This window comes from Cygnus atratus, chromosome 2, assembly GCF_013377495.2.
Source record: "Cygnus atratus isolate AKBS03 ecotype Queensland, Australia chromosome 2, CAtr_DNAZoo_HiC_assembly, whole genome shotgun sequence".
In the NCBI taxonomy this organism is placed as follows: domain Eukaryota; kingdom Metazoa; phylum Chordata; class Aves; order Anseriformes; family Anatidae; genus Cygnus; species Cygnus atratus.
Window position 1 is genome coordinate 26,618,225 of NC_066363.1, and position 13,709 is coordinate 26,631,933.

Sequence of the window (13,709 nt, forward strand, 5' to 3'; positions counted from 1 at the left end):
AAAATAGAGATAATATGACAAACAAAGGATGCTATATTTATTTCATAAGTGAGAAATACTTCATAACTCAGGCACACCATTGGCATGAATAAGTTATGAAAAATCTTCACAGCCAAAAGAACATAATCATCCTTCATGTATAACAGATTTGTTTATTCTGTAAAGATTCATTTCAGTTGATTAATTATCAGTATCTGCTGATGGTGGAGGTAACAAGCCATCTCTGATGAGAGAATCATTTTAGGACATGCTCAGAATATTTTATCATCTAGCACAAGTTGTATATGCCTAGAATACTTATCATACTGTGTACTAGTACTACCCCATTTTTAAAGCTAAGTACAGAATGTAAATTATATTATAGATACAGGAGTTACCTATGTTTTTCCTGTCTTTTTTTTTCCATAAGGAGTGTTTTTTAAAAAACAGATTAAAACACAATAACAGCATGTCAAGTGCTGAACCGTGCTGCTGCATTAAATCATTGTTATTCTGAACCAGTAAAAAAATTTGCATAAGTGCAAATGCCAGCTTCTAACAATGCCAGCAGAATTGTTTCATCTTACACCAAATCCAATCTGTACCAGCCACTGTGCATGCTCACTGGCCATTATTCACAGATGGAAGTTAACAAGAGTGAGGTTTGTCAAGGGGTAAAGTAGCTTCTTTTATTTGTAATTTTTATCATTAAGTAAGGAAAGTTGCAACACTGAGTTAAAAAAAAAAAAAAAGATTAGATTTTCTCCATTCTGAAACATTTATGAAGAGAAGAAAATTATAATAAATCTGTCAATCACTGCAAAATAGCGAGCAAAAGTAGATCAGATTTTCAATGCAATATATTAATTTGCTATTTAACCTGATCAACAAAACATCTAGAATTTAAAGCATTGATATATTATCCCTAAAAAGATAGGTTGAAATCCATTAATAAGTCAGTTCACCAAAGTTTTTATCATATTGGAATAGCCACACTACTTTTAACCAGACTTTACTCACAGAGGAAGCTAGGCATCACTTTATACAACATGTGTATGGCTGTGAAATATATGTGTTGATGTCTGCACTGTATGTACACACTGTACATACATTGTGTGCAGGAGGACTGCTGGCTTTTTGTTAGCCAAGACTCTTCAGAAAGTAGTGGAACTTCTGCAAAGTTTTGTACAAAGCACTGAGTTTCTCTTAGCTTTAACTTACATGTCTGAACATATAAATATTTGGTCATCTTGAAACTGAGTATTTTCTCTGGTTTTCCAGCCAATTTTTTTTTTTTTAATATTTTCCATGGAGATGCAACATTTATTAATTATAAGTACACATTTCCAGAGGACCCAGTATGAGCTAGCCTTTTTCCACACCTTAAGAAAGGTGGTCTAGCTCAAAGTCTGTTAAAGCCAGCAGGAGCTTTTCCATTAGTTTCAACGTTTTACACAGACTCCAGGAATATCACCCACCTAGGTATTTACAACTCTCCATTATCAGTGTATCCCAGCTTTTGGTATTGGTTTTGTTAAAATGAGCTGGATAAAGACAAAAGTTCAAAAGGTTCTTAATTACTTACAGAACTGGAAGCATTGATAGCAAGTGTGTTTACCTAGAGATGATGATAACTTCTAATTATTTTGAGCACTTGTGTTATATTTGATTACCAAAGAAAAGCAGTTTATATGATCACATTGCTTTTTATGTATCTGGTCAAAAGTCAGCTTTTAGCCAGTTTCAACCAGGATTGAGAGAAAAGTAGCAGTCTCAGAGGTATTGAATTCCTCCAGATTTTGTAAAAAGCAGCAGCCTGATAAAGAATAAAGGCGTCTTATTGCTTCCACCGAAGAATAGACTACATTGTAAGTTCATCTCTTAATAGACTCCAAAGAATCCATATCCAAGAACAGACTACAAAAGTCTAACCACAGGGGAATACGTCAGTCCAGTTACTGATCTCTTAAACTTCAGAAGAATCCACAGGAAACCAGACTTTCTCAGTGGCTCTGCTTGTTTGTTTTGCTTGTTTCTTTCCTCGTTTTTAGCTTTGCTTGTTGTTGTTTTTGGTGTGATTAGAACAAGCCTTGGGGAGGTGGGAAGAAACCATCTGGATCTATGGTTTCATTCTTCAGAAGCAGGCATGAAGTTTCAGGATGAATTGTGTGATCAGTGGTGAAAAATGTGTCATGCAACTTTTGTGTCCAGTGTCCCAGAGCTTTTCTAGCTGAATGTTCACCCACTACATACGGAAGGGAGATTTTAGGGACATTCAGTCGAGTCTGGGACAGCTGAACCGCAACATACATCTTGTTTGTGTTTAGCCACTATTTCTGCTGGAAACAAGATTTAAACAATAAATACAGAAAATCCATTGCTATGCTTACTGAAATCAATAGGTAATTTCCCACTGAGAATATGATTTATCCAGCATTGGATCTTGTGGGCAGACAGTGATGTATGAAGCAGAAAGGAATCTAGCTCATCTCCTCCACTGCTTCTACTATAGTGACAGGGCTAGTCAGACAGAAGTCAGCAAAGTGTCCTTCTACAGGGACAGAGAGGGAAACCTGCAAAAGGAAAACATAAATGAATTCATCTCTGCTGCAGTGGAGAGAAAAATTTCTTCACGTACTGCTTTGCTTGTTTATATTAATACAGTGACTCAAAGTGTACTTCGCTGAGGTGTCCACGGTGAGGGAATCCATTAACTTGGGCTTCTGTAGGGGCGTTGGAGAAGTAATCATAAAATGCACCCGAGTCCTGTTTACTTAACTCTGCTGGCATTTCCCTGTCAGTGCAGAGTACATGAAATCACCACGAGGGTCATTCCTAGATTCAGCCAGTTAATGCAAATAGGTGGAGTATATTGATTGAGGGAACACACACAACTTTTGTTTGAAAGCAACACCTTTCTTGATTCCTAGGCCACAACTCAGAAGCTAAGGTGATAGCCACAAACAAAGAGCTACAAGCTGGCTGTTCTTCCATTAGGGGCTGGCATTTTCTTTGGCCGTGCACCCACTCACTTCCATTTTTGACTTTGAGACTGGACTTGATGAGGTCCCCGCGGACGCTGAACCTGAGGAACATTTGGAACTCAAGAAAATATTGCTGCCTACTTAATAGGATGGCCTGTGGCAGGAATTCCAGCTTTAAGGAACTCCAGAAGGAGCACACCAGTATTGCTATATTGTTCAGAAACTCATACAGCATAGCACTTAGCAGCTGGAAGTCTCATAGTTGCATCTTTGAGACTCCTTAGCTTTGGGAAGTTGCAAAATGACACTTCGTATGCAACACTTATCTCCTGAAGGAGTTCCTGGTTATATAGTGGGGATTGAGTCCTTTGTTTATCTGCCCTTAAAACTAAGCAAACTGACAGCCTTTTCTCTATTCCTTTGTTGTACTGGATATGAAGTAGAAGACTTATACCCTGCCAAAGCTGGACGTGGGCAGAAATAGCCCTCAGTTCCAGGGCACGCTCTCCTCTTTGCTCTGAAGGGCCTGAGTCTGCCGACCTGCGGGGCCTGTTGCAGAGCCCGTCGTCTGGTGCTTTTTGGACAAGAACCGAGAGAATGAGTTCAGATCAGATACTGTGGGATAGTCTATCTAATTTTGCAGTGGTGCATTTTAAGTTAAGCTGTAGGCATTAGAGATGAGTTTTAATAGTTTAACTAATAAAATCTTATGAAAGTCTTGTTAGTCCAAGTCAGAGCATTCTCTGCAGTGGGAAAAAATATATTCCATGAGTGGTTATGTAGAAGCAGCTAAGCCTGGACCACTCTATATTTCAGGGATATACCACTCTAAAATACTACTCTAAGAAAACACTTAGATACCACTGAGACACCACTCTATATTTCAGGGAGAAATGTTAGGTACTTAGGTCAAGTATCACAATAGCTGAACTTTCAGTTTCCCTTCAGGCTGTTCATCTATAGTCTCCTTACTAAAATGAAAGATACTTACCTCAGTGCCACTGACACTGAAATGCTTATGTAAATCATTAACATGAACCATTTATTCTGACCACAGCTACATGGCCTAAAGTTGATATTTGGAGTCTGTTAATCATTACCTGTCAGCTACTTGCTATGTATCAGAAGGTGATCCCAAGCTCTCTTGCCAGCTCTGCATAGCTCAGTGCCTCTGGCAGTCTTTACATAACCGACCTGCGTCTAGCTTCTGTTAAAGTGTCCAAAATGCCTCATCAGGTCTTTTTCATTACCCCTCTAGTGCTGCCTAAAGAGAGATCCTAAATTCTCTGGATCAGATGCATGAAAGGATGGTGAAATGATAGGGATGATAGGGAAACACCACAAAACTGTGGTGTTTTATTATTATTATTATTATTTTATTTTTTAAATAGATTATGGTGGCACAAGAGCCCCACAGAAGCCTTCCTATACAGGCACTCAGAGCAACGTCACTGCTCATGTCCTCACCTGACCCATTCCTGTAAGAGCTGAGGAGCCTAGTTCATAGCTCAGCCAAGGTTTTAAGGACATAAATTGGCATTCCTTTGCCTCAAAGGCCTTGATCCGAGAAGTACGTAGGACACTGAACAGATTCTCAGTGTGGCTTGCAGCAGGGTACCTGACAGCCAGTGGAATTTTCAGAAATACCTACAGAAGGGAATGATGGTGCTCTCCAGTTGCTTGGTGGCTACTGAGTGTAATTATTTTGGTCACATTTTGCTGCTGTGCAGAAAATAAAATTTGGGATCATTGGACACATTAAAATATTCCAGTTTTGGTAGTCCAATGCTTGTATTTTTAGGTCTTTGTTTTTTTTTGCCCCAGTCATACACAGATCCACACTGGCCTTTCATCTATTACCTCCTGATCATGTACTGTCCTAGTCTCATCATCCAGTCTACCTCCTTTTCATGGCTTGGTCTTTCCCCAGCAGATGTTCTATGGCCTCAGCTACTCATGAAACCCCTTCTCAGGCTGATGAACCCCTTCTCAGCCTTTCTCTCCTTGGTCCTCATTGCATTCTCTCTGCCACTGAGCACCCTCCTTGCTCTAACTCATTTCTAATCCTCGTATTTGCAACCTCATCCCTCTTCAGTTCTAGTTTCCTTCTTATCCCAGTTCTTGAGCTCATTTGACAATTCCTTTACATTTTTTCAATGGCTCCTATTCCTCAGTCTCAGTTTTCTTACTGCATACTCTGCTAGTGTTTCACAACACAACAGTTCTTACTTGTTTCTCCTGTGCCCTAATCGAGCCACTTTGTCCTCTTTTGTGCACTGGAAGCAGAACAGAAACTCCCTAATTTTAGTTTTAATCTTAAATTCTATGTAAACCAACAGTAGCAAAGAATAGTTATTCCATGGGAATGCAGAGAGCCTGCAGCCATCAGCTGCTGGCTCCATTTAGAGCAAGTATTTGAAGAATTTAGGTACCAACCCTGAGCAAAACATTACTAAGAATTTACAGATTTCACATTTTCCAAAGTTTTCATATTTTGCAGTTTATTTCGGTGGCATGAGATAATGAAAAGCACAGAAAAGCACATCCCTGAATGATACAAGCATTAGCAGTCTATTAGTTTTTGTCCATCTGCTCCAAAGTATGGTGGATGCCACAGGTAACTTTCTGAAAACTTTCTAGCATTGAAAACAACATTCTTATTTTCTTGTTCTCCCAAATGACTGGGTAATTTTTGCTAAAACTTTCATTAAAATTTCACCATGATTTAATCAGCTAGCATGGAAGATGCTTGACCAGAGTGATGGGTTAATATTTAAGCAATTAAAAATAAGATTTTATAATTGAAAATGCCAGAAAAATAAAACTTTATCTTGCATTTTATGATGAATAAGTTATTTGTATAATCAATAATAATAAAATTGAATAATAAATAATATTTAAATATTTTAACTATTTAAATATTTATTTATAAATAAATAAATAAAATAATAATAAATAAAAATAAATAAATAAAATAATAATAATAATAATAAATAATAACAATTTTTCTTGATGGATGTTTAATTGGATTCTTTTCTGATATATAAAATGTAAATAAGTACAACTAGAAACAATGCAACAACAGAAAAATAAATAAATGCTTGTTGTATCTACATGTTAGATGGAAGATCCCACCTGCTTGGAAGAAATAGAGAAGTTACAAAAAACAGCTCAGAGGAAAAACAGTATTTTTGTCCAAATTAAAATGCTTCATATGCTCACTCTTCCAGAAGGGTAAAAGACTGCACAAAATGGGCTGTATAGACAGTCTTGACATTGCTTGAAGCAATCATTGATAAGACACAGTAAAGCCTCACACAGAGGTATGTTGGTCCATAGAGAATGACAGAAATTAGAACAGACAGAAATATTTACTTTGGCAAGGTAGGACCAAAGTTCCTGAAGCAAAATTGGTTTTGATACAGTTGTGAAAGTCATTGTATGACATTAAAAAGCATTCCAACTAGAAATGGGATTTGTGCAGTACATCATTGATTTCTCCATTGTCTTTTGCTTCAGAGGGCATCCTGTACTGTTGTTGTAACTGTTCTTTAATTTAGAATTAATTGTAGATATAGGGTGCAAATGGGCTGCAAATTTATATTTGCAAATGCAAAAGAAATATGAATACTACACTGCCGGGAAAAATAAAAACTTTGTTTGGGTACAACTTTTGATGCAGAAGTTCCATTCCCAGATTGAACAACAAAATCTAATAGACCACAGGTCTTGTTTCAACATTTATGGTTGAAATAGCATTGATCTGTAGAGGTACACTGTTTCTTAATGTTTTTGTTTGTTTGTTTTTTTTTGTTTTGTTTTTGTTTGTTTGTTTGTTTTCAGGGAATTCGATCTGTGCCATTCATGATGAGCAGTACCCTAGTGGATTAATGGGCAGTAATGATGCTGCTCCTGAATTTGGAAGTCAGTATTAATGGGGATCACAGATCCCACCTTTAGGTTACTTACTGAGTAAGTCAGGAAAATAGATTTCATGGCAATATGCACCACTGATTTTTAGTGGGAACTGAAGCTTTCATGTGCTGCACTGTATTCTTACAGTTCTCAGGAGTGGAAGTCACATATATGTGACTTCTTCCTTCTGATGCCCTGGGGGAAACCCTCAGTTCAGGTTGTGACAATCATGTTGGATTAGCTGGAAGCTGAGGGAAAAGATTGTGAATAGATACACAGAAAAAAAAAAAATAAGGCTACTGTTGTTGAAGAACACATTTAATCAAGAATAAGCCAAAGGCTGAACAGACAGATTTAATTGGTTAATTATAATTAAATTATAAATAAATTCAATTATAAATAATTATAAGTTGTATAATATTCACTACTCCTCAAGAAACAAAACAATACAGTGCTCTAATTTTAACCTGAAGTCTTTGCCATCAACTGTAAATTCTAGTACTCATTAATGCAAAGCAAGTAAACACAAAAAGTACATTCATTACATAGAAGTATATATAGCTCTGAGAAATTCAGTTTATCTTCAGTGTATCCCATTTTGTAAAGGACCACTTTTTAAGCTGAAGAGCATTTCTGAAAACTCATCTTTTTCCCTGAATGTTTTTCTGCAATCTTTTCTGTACCACTGTGACATTTTTAAGCTGCAGATCTCCAGTGTTGTTTTCTGAGGGAAGCTATTTCCGTGGCCTGAGAGAGTGAACTGTGCAAAACAGGCCACAGAGCAGGAAAAGGAGAATGAGTGTCCAAAGGAAAACAACCACAACTACGAACAACAATTGCAATGAATGAACCAGGAGGAGTCTGAGGTTTTGTGTCTCTCTCAAACTAGCCTTTAGAAAGCAAAAGTAGATTCAGGTCACAAACATGTTTACTCGATGGGATGGTTTTGTGATGTGTATTTTCCTTAAGGTCCCAAGCAGGCAATTTCTACCAAAAGATGTATGACAGCATAAGCAATTGCTTAGAATTCAAATTAAAATTAATGATGCCTGGGGTAAGATTTCATTAAGGAAACTAATCACACTCTCCAGGAGCAGATCTGGTGGCCTTGATTCATGTGAGTTAGAATCCTTCTGAAGTCAACCAGATCATTTGCTGGAGTAGAGAAGACTCTGAAGAGAAATAAGCCATTGATCCAAACCCTGTATACAGTCTACAGCATTTAGTAAAGTGGATAATTTACCCACACTTTATGTTCTGGCATTGATGGTGGTCAACCACTGGCTATGAGAATGCAGTCACAGGGGTATCATCACTCTCCTTCTTCACTCAGCTGCTCCCATAGTCATAACTGATTCAGGGAGCAACTTACAGAAATGCCTCTTCAGCTGGATAACTGTGAGCTCTAACTCTGAGCAGTTGCTGAGCTTTGTGACAGATCCACGTTCATATACAGGGTCATGTCTGCTGGTCTAAAAACTGTCTTTTATAAATCACAGAAACTGAAGATAGCAGAGTATTTAAGCCATTTTTATCCTATGGACAAGACCATTCGGTGTGTTTCTTACTGGTTTGTCCAGTCTTGCTGGAATAGATCCAGGATCCAGGTGATACAGATTTCAGCATTTTTCTTGGAACCAGTAAGAAATTCTTGTGTTAGGAGAATATTCATAATATTACACTTGAATTTTCTTTTGCTTATGTCTGAATTTGTCTGTTTCCAGCTATGGCTAGCTGAAACTTGGCATCTATAGGGATTTCTTTTAGAGGTAAGGGGAAAGAAGAAATATGCATGGAAGGAATAGTGAGGAAATCCCTTCAAAAGTTTGTAAACTTAAGTCCTTTGTGTCTACAGGAAAAAAAAATATAGGAGTGATGGTGAGTAGGAAGAATGTATTTTAAGCACTGGCCTGTCTACTTCCTCTCTCTCCATACAGGCTGGTGTACAACACTTTGTGAGATTAAGGGAAAAGCAGAAAATTGTTGCAAAAGGGTACCTGCTCCTTTTACCCCTTTCCATCTCACCTAGATTCCTTAGACTGCTTTCAGCATCCTATTATAAACATCAAAGTCCATCAGGGAGAAAACAAAGCAAAAGCAAACAGCAGGGTAGGTTATTAAGAATGAAAGCAGATAATAGGTCTTATAATATAATTGGCATGATAGCAGTAAACAATTGTGACATTTCTGATACAGTTGCATTTGTGGGTATCTGACTGTAGATATCAGATTTGATTTCCATCACGTTAATCTCAAAGCACTGATCAAGTGAAACCAAACAAAAGAGAAGGTCAACAGTTGTTAGAGGGTGGAGAGGAGTCTCAGGGGGCACAGAAAACAACTGAAGGTGTTTCCCTTCACTAAGAAGATGGTAGTTATGTTATAAGAAAAGGATTGTTCTAGCAAAAAATGAGTTTGGTAGTCTCTGCTTTCTCAAAAATGCAAGAACAGACTGCTTTTCAAAGAAATTGAAAGGTAAAAAATGTAAAACTATAAAAAGAGATGGCCTTTTCCACTGCACATAATTACATTTTAGAACACACTACTGCAAAATGCTGCTGCATTAAGGTAGTCAGTAAAAGTCCAAAAGAATTGTTTTTTTTTTTTTTTTTTTTTTTGTCATGAATACTAAGGATCTTATCCTGTTACATTTACTAGAATAAAACTATGTGGAGCCCACAATTTGTGTCTGAATTTTAGAAAATGCTGCTGGAGCCAAGAGAAGATAACTAGATAACTTCATTCCAGTGATTTTTCCTTTCTGGGCTGGTTTTTTTTTTTTGTTTTTGTTTTTGTTTTTTTCATTAAAACTGTGCTGTGGGTATTTTTATTATGATTTGAAATAATGACTACTTTTGAGTAATAAGAATGCCATACTGCCTTAGATGGAAAGACTGTACTGCTATGCATACATTCTGAAATAAGACCTTCTCTTTTTGTATTACTTCACCATTTTTCCCTCTTTCGGATGCTTTGTTTATCTCCTCGTGGCCTCTTTAGATTTCGATTCAATTTCAAACTTCTGCACTACTTTGAAAGTGCCTTTAAATTCATGACCTCTCTGGTTGCTCTTCTTCCTAAAGCCCATGGGTTATTAATATTTGAATACACCAGTCTAGGACTTCAGCTGTTCTTAGTTATTGGTCCTATTGTTCATTCATTCTATATTAATAGCAGTGGCTCCAGTGGAGATTGGGCCCTCAGTATTAGGTGTGATATAATTAATTAGCAAGATTTTAAAAATATCTTTATTTATTTGTTTATGTATTTATGTATAAGGCAAAATGGCAAGCTTGCATTAATGTTCGAGATCTACTTGTCATTGTCTTTGTCTTTGAAAAATCACTCTGAGAATCTCTTCCATGGAGTGTTTGTCCCTTTGGTCACAGTTTTCATTCCTTCCTGGTTGGGCTTGAGCCATTCTGAGGGGACAGGGATGTCATACTGCCAGCATCAATGCTGAAAAATATCCTATTGCTTTTGACATCTGGGTTAGCTAGGTGAGAGCATGCAGGCATCTCTCAGCCTGCAGTACATCGTGCTGTGTAAGAATAACCTTTGCATTGATATAAAAGTGATATCTTTCTGTGGAATTGTCAGTAGATAATTATCATTATCCGTGTTCAGTAATGAAGAACTGGCGTGATACATCTGCTATAGGCACACATTGGCCCTTCTGTCATGACTTCACATCAGATGAGACATTTTGTAGCCATGAGTCTTGTGCAGCCCCAGTTTGGCTCATTTTTTCCCCAGCCTCAAGAAACCTTGGCTATTGCTTTTTTCTATTTACAAGATGCACTCAGTTTTCAAAGGTGTTCAGCATTATGAAATACCAGACTGGTTTTACAGCATGGGCCAGCTAGCCTTTCACATATAAGATCTTGAAGGCAATGACAAAATGGTCTCCAGCATGGTCAGAAGAACCTGCATAGGTAGTCCACTGAGGTCTCCAGAGGTCATTCTGGATTGCATTGCTAGTAGAGCTTTTTAAAAACCACAGAGGAAAGATTTAAGGTTTCCACAAAAGTCCAAAAGCAACTTTCACTGTAAACTAACAGAAACTATATATCTGCCATTTTAGTGGGCTTACTATTTTGGACGCGAGGATGAAAATGATGCAGTTATTCCATTTTCCCTTTTTTTAGTCTTGCATTGGTTACAGTGTGGTAACCAGTAGACCAGAGCCTTTTCTGTGTAAAGTGATGAACATTCAAAGACCTACCACATGAAGTCTCAATCCTGCACTCAAACACGTGGGGAGAGCTTCCCGTGTTTCCAGAGGCCCACTACAGCCAACAGAAACAACAAAGATCACTTTGGAAGGTATAAGCTTAGGAACTGAGACAGATTTACTATTATAGTTTCCTTCCATCAAAATGCAGATGTATTTTACATTTCTTTTTCCACTAATCTCTTTAATTTTTAGTATTGTTAATTATCAAAAATATACAAAAGGGTCTAAAAAATGACATAAGAGAAGTGATATAAAAATGTATTTTATTTCTTAATATAGAGGATTATAATTATGTGATTCTATGATTATTTTTCCTTCCCTGATGTTTTCCAGAATGTTCTATAAAAATAAAAACTTACCACTGTCTCCTGGCATGTGGTAACATGGTACTGGCTTTCTTTATTTTTCTTTTCCGGCCATTTCAAAGTCACTATTTTGAAAAATCAAAGTCTTTTTATTTATCTTCCTCTGGATCACTTTGTCCAGAATAAGTGTCCAACATCAACAAAGAAGAGCTGTGGTAACTTAGCATGTCCCTTTGTTCCCTCTGTGAAAAATGACAGTGCTATACATCTTTCCTCCCACTGGTTGAATGACTGTCAGATATCATTTTTGGAGTAACTTTCTCAAGTGTAGTTCGTATTTATACAGACTAATTTATGTGTTACAGAGGACTCTTACAGTAAAGGAAACGCAGCTCCTGACTAAACCAGCATCTCCTCTTCCATGGAAAACTAGAAACAGAAGTTAGCAGAGGCCTTTTTTTTGTCAACCTAATTTATGGAAAACAACAAAACTGAATTTAACTGTTTGCTTCTGTCAATACCTTCTTGTTGGCAATATGTGTAAAGTCATGTCATTTCAGAATTAGGTCATTTCAGACACTTTAAAAATGTACATGTATTATGATAAATAACTTTTAAAAAAAGGGAAAAATAATGCTATGACCGGTCAGTGAAAAATGATACACAGGTATAAATGTCGCACCTTGCAATGTATCTGAGTGTTGTACATGGCTTACCATGGTACATAACCCAATTGTTACATACCATGAGACCCTTTAGAAGGCAAGACCTTCTTCTTCATCTTGAGTGCCTCAGAGGTCTAGTCTTACTGACTATTCACATTACTGAGACACTCTAAGCACAGAGCTGGGTGTTAGTAGTGCAACACAGTGTGCATGCCCATTCTCAAAAATAGGTGCCTGCCCCAAAGAGCTTCCAGTTTTAAAAAGTCTTAATTTGCTGTCATCAAGAGGGCTCGAAATCCAAACACTTGATTAAGTGATCAGTAATTATACATTAAGAGGTTTTGTAGTAATTGTAACATACAAATAAACCTTTAGTCTTTAAGTATATGTTGTTTTTATTATCCTGTAACTGATTTGCCATTATGTTTCCACGTGATGGATTGTTTTCTTCCCTGAGGGACCCAGCCGTTGCTAGTATTTCCAGTATGCTAATATTCTACAGGCCAATTATTGATACTGACATCACAACCTTCTTAAAAAAAAAAAAAAAAAAAGTACCATTCAGGAATCCATGTCATTCATGTTCCTAGAATGAGTTAATTTTTTTACCATTAACATGCCAATTACTTGAGTCTCCATTGATTACCCAATTCCTGTGGATACTGTCTGTCATCACTGCTGAACACTGATTTACTATTCAAGAGGCTGTCGTACAGTAGAATATTTTTGTAAAACCAAACCGGTTCACTTCAGACACACAAGACCTAGGAATTCAAATGGCCAACCCCAGTCTCCAAGAGCTAAACAAACCACACAGCTGAGCTCAGATATGGAAAACCCTGCAAACCAAACAACCCACTCAGTACACACAGAGAGCCGAAAAGTCTCCCCGACAGAGCCAAGACAGCCAGCTGAGAGTGGCTAAATAGGAAGGCATGCAGGCAGGAGCTACTTAAGCTAGCAAAAAGTAGGCAAATATATTTAAGATAAAGCAGGGCTTAGCAATGACTTAGTCTGAATTACTTGCAGTGCAAAATGCCGTGCGTTACCAAGCTGCTACTTCTTTTTCCTCAGTGTTCTTGGAGGAGAAATTCTGCAGAGAGCATGCAAAGAAGTTGGTGTGAGAACAGTAAGAAGTCTCAGGTGGAGGTGTCCCCCCAGGTATACACACCAGTGTAGTCAGGAAGAGCCCTGCTCCTCTTGCTCATAGCACCAGCAAATTGCACCAACAGGTAAGTTTACCATATTCTTGAGTTGCCTGGCCTGAAGCTCAGCTCCAGGACCCCCTCGTGGTATTCTCATATTGGTCACCTAGGGCTAGAAAGCCAGGGGAGCAAATGAATAAGATAGCTAGCATGTGTGAGCGGCTGCAGAAGAGGCCTAACAGAGGAGGATTAAGCAGCGGATTAAGCATTGCCTGTTACCTTGAAAAGCCTCTGAAGGGAATGGTTGCAAGGATTAAAAATTAATGTGATTATTTTAACAAATGATGTTTTTGAGAATGACAAGAATAAGTTCCAAGCAGAAATGTCTATGAGACTGTGAAACAGCTCCCAAAGAAAAATATTTCCCAAAGATCCTTGTTAAGAGTTATGTAAACTTCTTTGGACAAAACAGTTATAAA